Source organism: Bison bison, unplaced genomic scaffold (assembly GCF_000754665.1).
Source record: "Bison bison bison isolate TAMUID 2011002044 unplaced genomic scaffold, Bison_UMD1.0 scf7180017864490, whole genome shotgun sequence".
NCBI lineage: Eukaryota > Metazoa > Chordata > Mammalia > Artiodactyla > Bovidae > Bison > Bison bison.
The window spans coordinates 644,151-652,173 of record NW_011495049.1 but is presented as its reverse complement, the minus strand read 5'-3'; the positions used below and the strand labels follow the sequence as shown (position 1 = coordinate 652,173).

Below are 8,023 nucleotides of genomic sequence, written 5' to 3'. Positions count from 1 at the left end.
TTTCACCATCTCCCAGAGCTTGCTCAAACTCATGTCCATTGGTTCAGTAATGCAATCCAACCATCTCATCCTCTGTCGTCCCTTTCCCCTCTTGCCTTCAATATTTCCCAGCATCAGGGTCTTTTCCAGTGAGTCATCTCTTTGCATCAGATTGCCAAATTATTGGAGTTTCAGCTCTGGCATCAGTCCTTCCAATGAATGTTCAAGGTTAATTTCCTTTAGGATTGATTGGTTTGATCTCCTTGCAGTCCAGAGGACTCTTAAGAGTCTTCTCCAGAACCACAGTTGAAAAGCATCAGTTCTTTGGTGCTCAGCCTTCTTTATAGTCCAACTCTCACATCCATACATGACTACTGGAAAAAACATAGCTTTGACTAGATGGACCTTTGTTGGCAAAGTAACATCTCTGTTTTCTAATATGCTGTATAGGCTTGTTATAGCTTTTCTTCCAGGGAGTAAATGTCTTTTAATTTCATTGCTGCAGTCACCATCTGCAGTGATTTTGGAGTCCAAGAAAATAAAGTCTGTCACTGTTTCCACATCTATTTGCCATGAAGTGATGGGACTGGATGCCATGATCTTTGTTTTTTGAATGTTGAGTTTTAAGTCAGCTTTTCACTCTCATCTTTCACTTTCATCAAGAGGCTCTTTTGTTCCTCTTTGCTTTCTGCTGTAAGGTTGGTGTCAGCTGCATATTTGAGGTTATTGATATTTCTTCGGGCAATCTTGATTCCAGCTTGTGCTTCATCCAGCCCTGAATTTCACATGATGTAATCTGCATTTAATTTAAATAAGCAGGGTAACACTATACAACCTTGACATACTCCTTTCCCAATTTTGAACCTGTCTGCTGTTCCACATCCAGTTCTAACTGTTGCTTCTTGAACTGCATACAGATTTCTCAGGAGGCAAGTAAGGTGGTCTGGTATTCCCATCTCTTTAAAAATTTACCACGGTTTGTTGAGATCCACAAAGTGAGGGGCTTTAGTGTGGTCAATGAAGCAGAAGTAGATGTTTTTCTGTAATTCCCTTGTTTTTTCTATGATCCAGCGGATGTTGGCAATTTTATCACTGGTTCCCCTGTCTTTTCTGAATCCAGCTTGAACATGTAGAAGTTCTCCGTTCATGTACTGTTGAAGTCTAGCTTCTATATGGGTTAAAACTTTAAATTTAAACAATAGAACAAAAAAAATTTTACAAGAATGATAGGAGATAATATGTGTATCTACAGTCTCAGGGTATAAAAACTTTCTGAATCAAGGGCAAAAATGTTAAAGAAAAGAAAAACAGGAAAAAAGGTAAAAGTATTTAAATGTATAAAATAGAAATATTTTCATTGTAAAAATATATAAATATATTATTGTAAATAACAATAAAACTTAAATTTTAAAAATTAGAAAATACAAGAACAACTTCCTAAAATCTTAGTAGAGGAATGGATGTGGAAAAAGGATACACTCTTGTTTTGCTGTTGAAATGTAAAGAGCTACAGCTTCTGTTCTTGGTAATATTTATTTAAATTAAAAATGTATAATTTTGACCCTATTATTCTAACTGTTGGAGTCAATCTCATAGAAATATAAATAAATCTTTAGGTACAGACATATATTATATAAGAATATAGCAGCATTACTCAAAGTGGCAAAAAGTAAAAAAAAAATTCCATTAATAAGGGTATGACTGAAAATATATTTGAGTTGTTCAGAGCAATATCATGCACAATTGACAAAAAGAAAATAAAGCTTTATCATTTTTTAACCTTTATCATTTGAATAGAAAGAATCCCTCACATCACTGTTGCATGAGGAAAAAAGGTACATAAATATGTTTTATATGATCTTATTTAAATAGCACAATGATGACCAATGCTTCTCCCTCCCCCATATTGCATGTATACATTTGTATTTATATTTGGGAAACCTGAGTCATTCTTTTTAGAAACATATATTCAGAATCTGCTATACCACACATTATTCTAAGGGATGGGTTGAAGGTACACTGGCCAGAAAAGTCTTCTCTTTGGGAATTTGTATTCAAAGGAGAGAAAGAAAAAAAAAAAAAAAAAAAAGGGTCAAAGAATAAGGCAGGGATTAGATGGTAAGTGTATAGGTAGAGTTTGGTCTTTAGTCTCAGTACAGTGTGAAGTCACTGTAGGGTTTTGTTCAGCATAGTGGCATGAACTGATACCCTGTTTCAAAAAGATTACTCTGGCAACTACTTGGAAAATGGTTTGGAGAAGGGGCAAGAATAAAAGCAGTGATCTACTGCAGAGACTGCTGCAGTGTGCTGGACAGAGACGATGGTGGTTTCGACTAGCATGGTAAGCAGTGTGGGTGGAGAGAAGTACGTACCTTGGAATTACGTTCTATAGGTAAGACATACAAGGATTGCATGGAGAGAATGAGGGAAGGCAACGGGTCTGGGACAATTTGTGGATTCTTACATGTATGCCATAGAGTAGATGGTAGCCCTTTTTCACTCCATTGAGGGGGAAAATTATTAGAGAAGTTTATTTGACTTTTGGAGGTATTAACTGACTTTTGGAAATATGAAGTTTAAACTGTTCATTAGATATCTATCCAAGTGTAAAGATGAAATTAGCAGTTGAATGAGTGGATATGGAGTCCAGTGGAGAGCACCAACCTTGAGAAATAAACTTGAGAGACAACAGCAGCACACAACTGGTATTCAGAGATTTAGGACTGGATTAGCCAACCCAGAAGGAGAGTGTAAAACAGAAAAGGACATGAGCCTGAGCTCTCACTGTTGATATCATATTTAAGTTTATTAAAAACTTTCAACTTTCATGATGTTGAATGTGGATGATTCACTATAAAAAATGAAGTTCAGTTAAAGTGCATTAAGGTAGGCATAATTAATTATTGATAAATTCAATGTAGATGATTACTCGGTCTTCTGAATAATTAAGGACATGCTTCAGGGCATGCAGTTTTTTTTTTAATGCTAAGACTAATCCTATAGTCCTGTGGTATTGTTCTTGGTGTTTCACCACAATAATTACCTTGTGGTGATAAAAAAACCTGCATAACATACTGATACTTCCTAGCTTAAAGAGGTTTTAGAGGTTGAATTTTTTTTCAGGCCATATAACAATTTAGAGAAATCTGGGGAATTGGAAAAATATTTGAAATTTTAGTGAGAAGATTCTCAAAGGTAGAAGACCTATTATTTTCAATGGGGAATTGCTCAGAGTGAGAAATGAAACATGATTCCCCACCACACCACACCCCAGAATAGCTGGAATGACTTTCTTTTAGTTCAGTTCAGTTACTCAGTCCTGTCTGACGCTTTGTGACTCTTTGCTACATGGACTGTAGCACACCAGGCTTCTCTGTTCTTCACCAGCTCCCAGAGTTTGCTCAAACTCATGTCCATCAAGTCAGTGATGCCATCCAGCCATCTCATCCTCTGTCATCCCCTTCTCCTCCTGCCTTCAATCTTTCCCAGCATCAGGGTCTTTTCCAGTGAGTCGTTTCTTCACATCAGGTGGCCAAAGTATTTGAACTTCAGCTTCAGCATCAGTCCTTCCAGTGTATATTCAGGACTGATTTCCTTTAGGATTGACTAGTTTGATTTCCTTGTGGTCCAAGGGACTCTTCTCCAACACCACAGTTGAAAAGCATCAGTTTTTTGGCTCTTAGCTTTCTTTATGGTCCAACTCTCACATCCATACCTGACTACTGGAAAAACTATAACTTTGACTAGATGGACCTTTGTCAGCCAAGTAATGTCTCTGCTTTTTAATATGCTGTCTAGGTTGGTCATAGCTTTTCTTCCAGGGAGCAAGTGTCTTTTAATTTCATGACTGTAGTCACCATTCACAGTGATTTTGGAGCCCAAAAAATAGTCTGTCACTGTTTCCATTGTTTTCCCGTCGATTTGCCATGAAGTTATGAGACCAGATGCCATGATCTTTGTTTTTTGAATGTTGAGTTTTTTTTTTTTTTTTTTTTGCCGGGGGCGGGGTGGGGATGTTTAAAAATTGTTTTATTTTGGAAAAGTGAGTCTTACAAAAGGGCAGCTGAAAAATGCAGAGATCTCTGCAACAATTACTGTTTTGTTTTTTTCTGAAAGTGAGTGATATCTGAGGCATCATAGCAGTAGATGGACACGCTCGGGGCACCTCCAAGTTATTTTCGGGAAATAGAGCAACAAAACACAACGCTAAAATTTCCGATCGAAGAATTCTTCTAACACTTTAACGTTAGCTTTTTGCTTATCTTCTGGATTACCACCCTCTGTTTCCCCCTTTAGTGGAAAAGCATGACTTACTATACTGCCAAAAAATGACTCCACTACAGGAAACACCTTAGAACATAGTTTTGAATCACACTATCTAACTGCAAACTTGGGGATGGAATGAGGCAAATACCCACAAAAAAGGAAGCAAAAACCTGTCAAGAAATGCCTCAAATGAGGACAAAGATTGGTCAGAAAGTGCCTGGACCGAGAAGTCCAGGAGATCAAACGTTAAACGCAACTCTGGACCCAAGTTAGGTTGTGTTAATACATGGGATAACCAGATAGTTTGCACTTCTATGGCTAAGCCCATTTCTCTGTTTATACAGACAGAGCTAGCACTGCTCTGTTAACAGCTCCCAATAAACTGCTTTGTCCGTTAAGATCTATTTGCCACATGAGGCTGAAACCACTAAACGGAGTTTTTGCGCTAAGGCTACAAACACTGCGTCTATGCAAGGATAGGAAGCTTGTCACACACTCACACTCACACGTCCCAAGTCCATCAGCCTTGGGGAGTCAGCTTCCAACTCTGCATTATTTTCTTCCACTCTCATCTTTTTATATGTGTTCGCTCACAATTTTCCTATCACGCTAAAGATGGTAAAAATCTCAAATACATTCACACCTGGTTCTGGTTACCCAGTAGTATTACTTGTGTGCAATAAAACGAGAGACCGAAACTACAGGATGAGTACACAAGGCAGGGATGACAGGCCAGGGACCAGATGGAACACATAGGTGTAAAGCAGATTTTACCAGAAACCAAGTACCCACTGCTCAAGTCTAGAGCAGAAGGCTGCTACTTGTTACAGTTCAGATTCTTCTCCCATCACCCCGATTCCTGGATCCCCGAAGCAGGGACCAGTGCTGTAACTTCTGAACCCAGAGTCCTCAGAAATGAAGCCTGGAAATCCAGATACGCTCCCCTCAAACTGTGTGGATCTGGTGGAAAACATGACTGCAACAAACCTACACGAACTATCTGATAGTTAAATTCATGTTACAGAAAAAGTGACTTTCAGATTTATTTTGGCAACTTTTTTAAACAGAGAAAACAACATACTCCTTGGGGAAAGGTGAGGGATTGAGAAGACAGGCCCTGGGTAAAAATGATTAGGACAGCACCTGGAGTTGAAGGCCCGCCTAGGAGAGCGGCGGGGTACAGCTGTCGTCCCGAGGCCTGCTGCCGTCTGAGGTTTGGCAGACCACAGTTCATGTGCCCCGCCGAGTTGCTATACATCCAAGTCATAAAAATCTTCCAGCTCATCGTGAAACGAGTCCCACTCATCTTCAGAGTCTGTCAGGTCGTTGTCCCCACCTGCAGCCAAAAGCATAAGTGACATCTTGGCCAGCTCAAAGGTGACAACTTCCTCTTTGTCGTCAAAAGGGTTGCTGTTCTCTGGTTCCTCAATGAGCTTCCAGAAGTGGTTCCTTCGTTGGGCCAGATATCTGCTTGATGTTCCCACTTTCTGTTCTGTGGCTCTTCTATGGCCATCAGGGTACGCATGCTTGTAAAAACAGTTCCCTCCAAATGGGCGGCTCCCACGGCCTTCATCAAAATACCTGCACACCTTGTTGCTCATTGCCTCCTTGTATTTCTGAATGAGTTTCTGCTTCTCTTCTTTCTCCTCCACCCAGTACTCACTTGGAATGACAAAGTTAGATGTGATCAGGCATTCTGGACAGGACTTTATGATCTTGCTCTCAAGTTGCTTAGCACTCCTCCACTTGCGAATACACTTGAGACAGCAGTTGGAGAGGATCCTGAAATGGTGCTCTCTGGGGTTGGCTTTCTTGTAGACCACCTCCGTGCAGATGCCGACCACCATGTCCTTGCTGTGCTGCACCACGAACGAGAGCTCCATGTCCTTCTCATGGGCCTCGATGCAGGATTTTATATGCTGTGACCTCTGGGCAGCATCCACAGGATGGAGGACCTGCAGCCCGCACATGTCACACGCGTCTCCGTGCAGGTACGCGCAGTTCTCCCCGTAGCGGCACTCCCCCACTGCAGCATAGGGGCAGAGCTGCTTCTTGGTCTCCACCACACTTGGCTCCTTCTCTGCACCTTCCTGGGTCACTGAGTCCTGCAGGGGGGCTTCAGCGGAGGAAGGGGCAGTCTGGCCACAGTAGGGCTGCCCTGGAACACACTCGATGGCATTTACCTGGTCTTCTGAACTGGCGCCTACAGTTGCAAACGTTGAATTTCTTGACTCAGCCTCACCCATGTTCATTTCAGCAGTCAGTCCAACTGATGACTCGTGGAAGCAGCAAGGGCTGACTTTGCAGTTAGGTCTGTAGCAGTTGCTTCTTCCTGTTTCAGTGGCTTGCTATGTTCATATCTGCGGCGGTCTCTGTAAATAGAATACCCTCACTGAAAATACTTGCACACTACACCATATGGACTGTCAGAGAGGCCGTGTGAATAGTGACAGTTATCTCCTTCCTTCCAAAGCCCATGTGTGAAATACCTCTTAGTGTCCTTCTTCTCCATAGAGTCCAAACTCTATCTGCTTGCTGATGACAGGCCGATGAACTGAGAGATGAGGTTTAGAGGCCAGGAACAGGAAAGTATCACCAGTGGACCTAGGTAACAGCAGGCTAGGTCTCTGAAACATCATCCTCTAATGTTGAGTTTAAAGTCAGCTTTTTCACTCTTGTCTTTCACTTTTATCAAGAGGCTCTTTAGTTACTCTTTACTTTCTGCCATAAGGGTGTTGTCATCTACATATCTGAGGTTATTGACAGTTCTTCTGGCAATCTTGATTCCAGCTTGTGCTTCATCCTGCCCTGCATTTCGCATGATGTACTCTGCATATATGTTATATAAGCAGGGTGACAATATACAGCCTGACAAAATGTGGTCCACTGGAGAAGGGCATGGCAAACCACTTCAGAATTCTTGCCTTGAGAACCCTGTGAACAATATGATTTTCTTGAGCAGACATGAAAAATAAATGGATGTCTTTGTCTCTGAATTATAATTCTCTTAACCTGACTGTTGTGTCAGAGTTAATGTTGTGTAATCCACACAGACATTCTTCCCATGGGATCCAAAGAAACATTTATTTAAAGATTTAGGGAAATTCAAATATGGCTGTAATTGGAAAAGCCATCGCCCTGGCTCTTGGGAGAAAAACAAACCCAGGACACAGGTTTGAATATCAGGTAGAAATTTAATTGAGATCTGAAATGTTCATCTGAGCAAGCTTTGTGAGGAAAGTTTTTTAAGAATCTGGATTTTCAGTGTGGTTGTCTCTAAATGTATTTGTCAGTAATAAGACCTTGAGTGGTAAGATGACTGCATGATAATTTATCCTTTACTCATTCAGAAATTCAGAGCCAGTGGTAATTTGAATTTACTTCAATTTAGAAAATGCTATCTTATGAAGATTACTGGGGGGATAATGTTTCATCTTAGAGAACAATTGTGTTCAGGATCTTAAAACTATATTGGCACACATTTACCTACTGAAAATTAATAGAATAAATTTAATATTTTTAATATTTCTTCACCTAGGAAGTAATAAGATCTCTATTAGGGAGTTCTTGTCTATTCTACTTTGGAGTAAGCACAAAAAATAAAACTGTAATTATTTTAAAATATTCTACATATGGGTATTTAAAAATCAGAACTTTAAAAAACTACTTGAGAAATAGAATTTCATCATACTATTCATAGAAATATTTATTTTTTATGAAGCAAATTTAACAACTTTATTCAGTTTTTCTAGAATTCCTAGCATTTGGAAGAATTATC

The 8,023-nt window shown here is 40.0% G+C and overlaps 1 pseudogene; it reads right to left on the bottom strand.

Moving 5' to 3' along the window:
• Window positions 1-5,495: 5,495 nt before the first annotated feature.
• Window positions 5,496-6,757, bottom strand: LOC105005407 (annotated as a pseudogene).
• Between the last annotated feature and the right edge of the window lie 1,266 nt (window positions 6,758-8,023).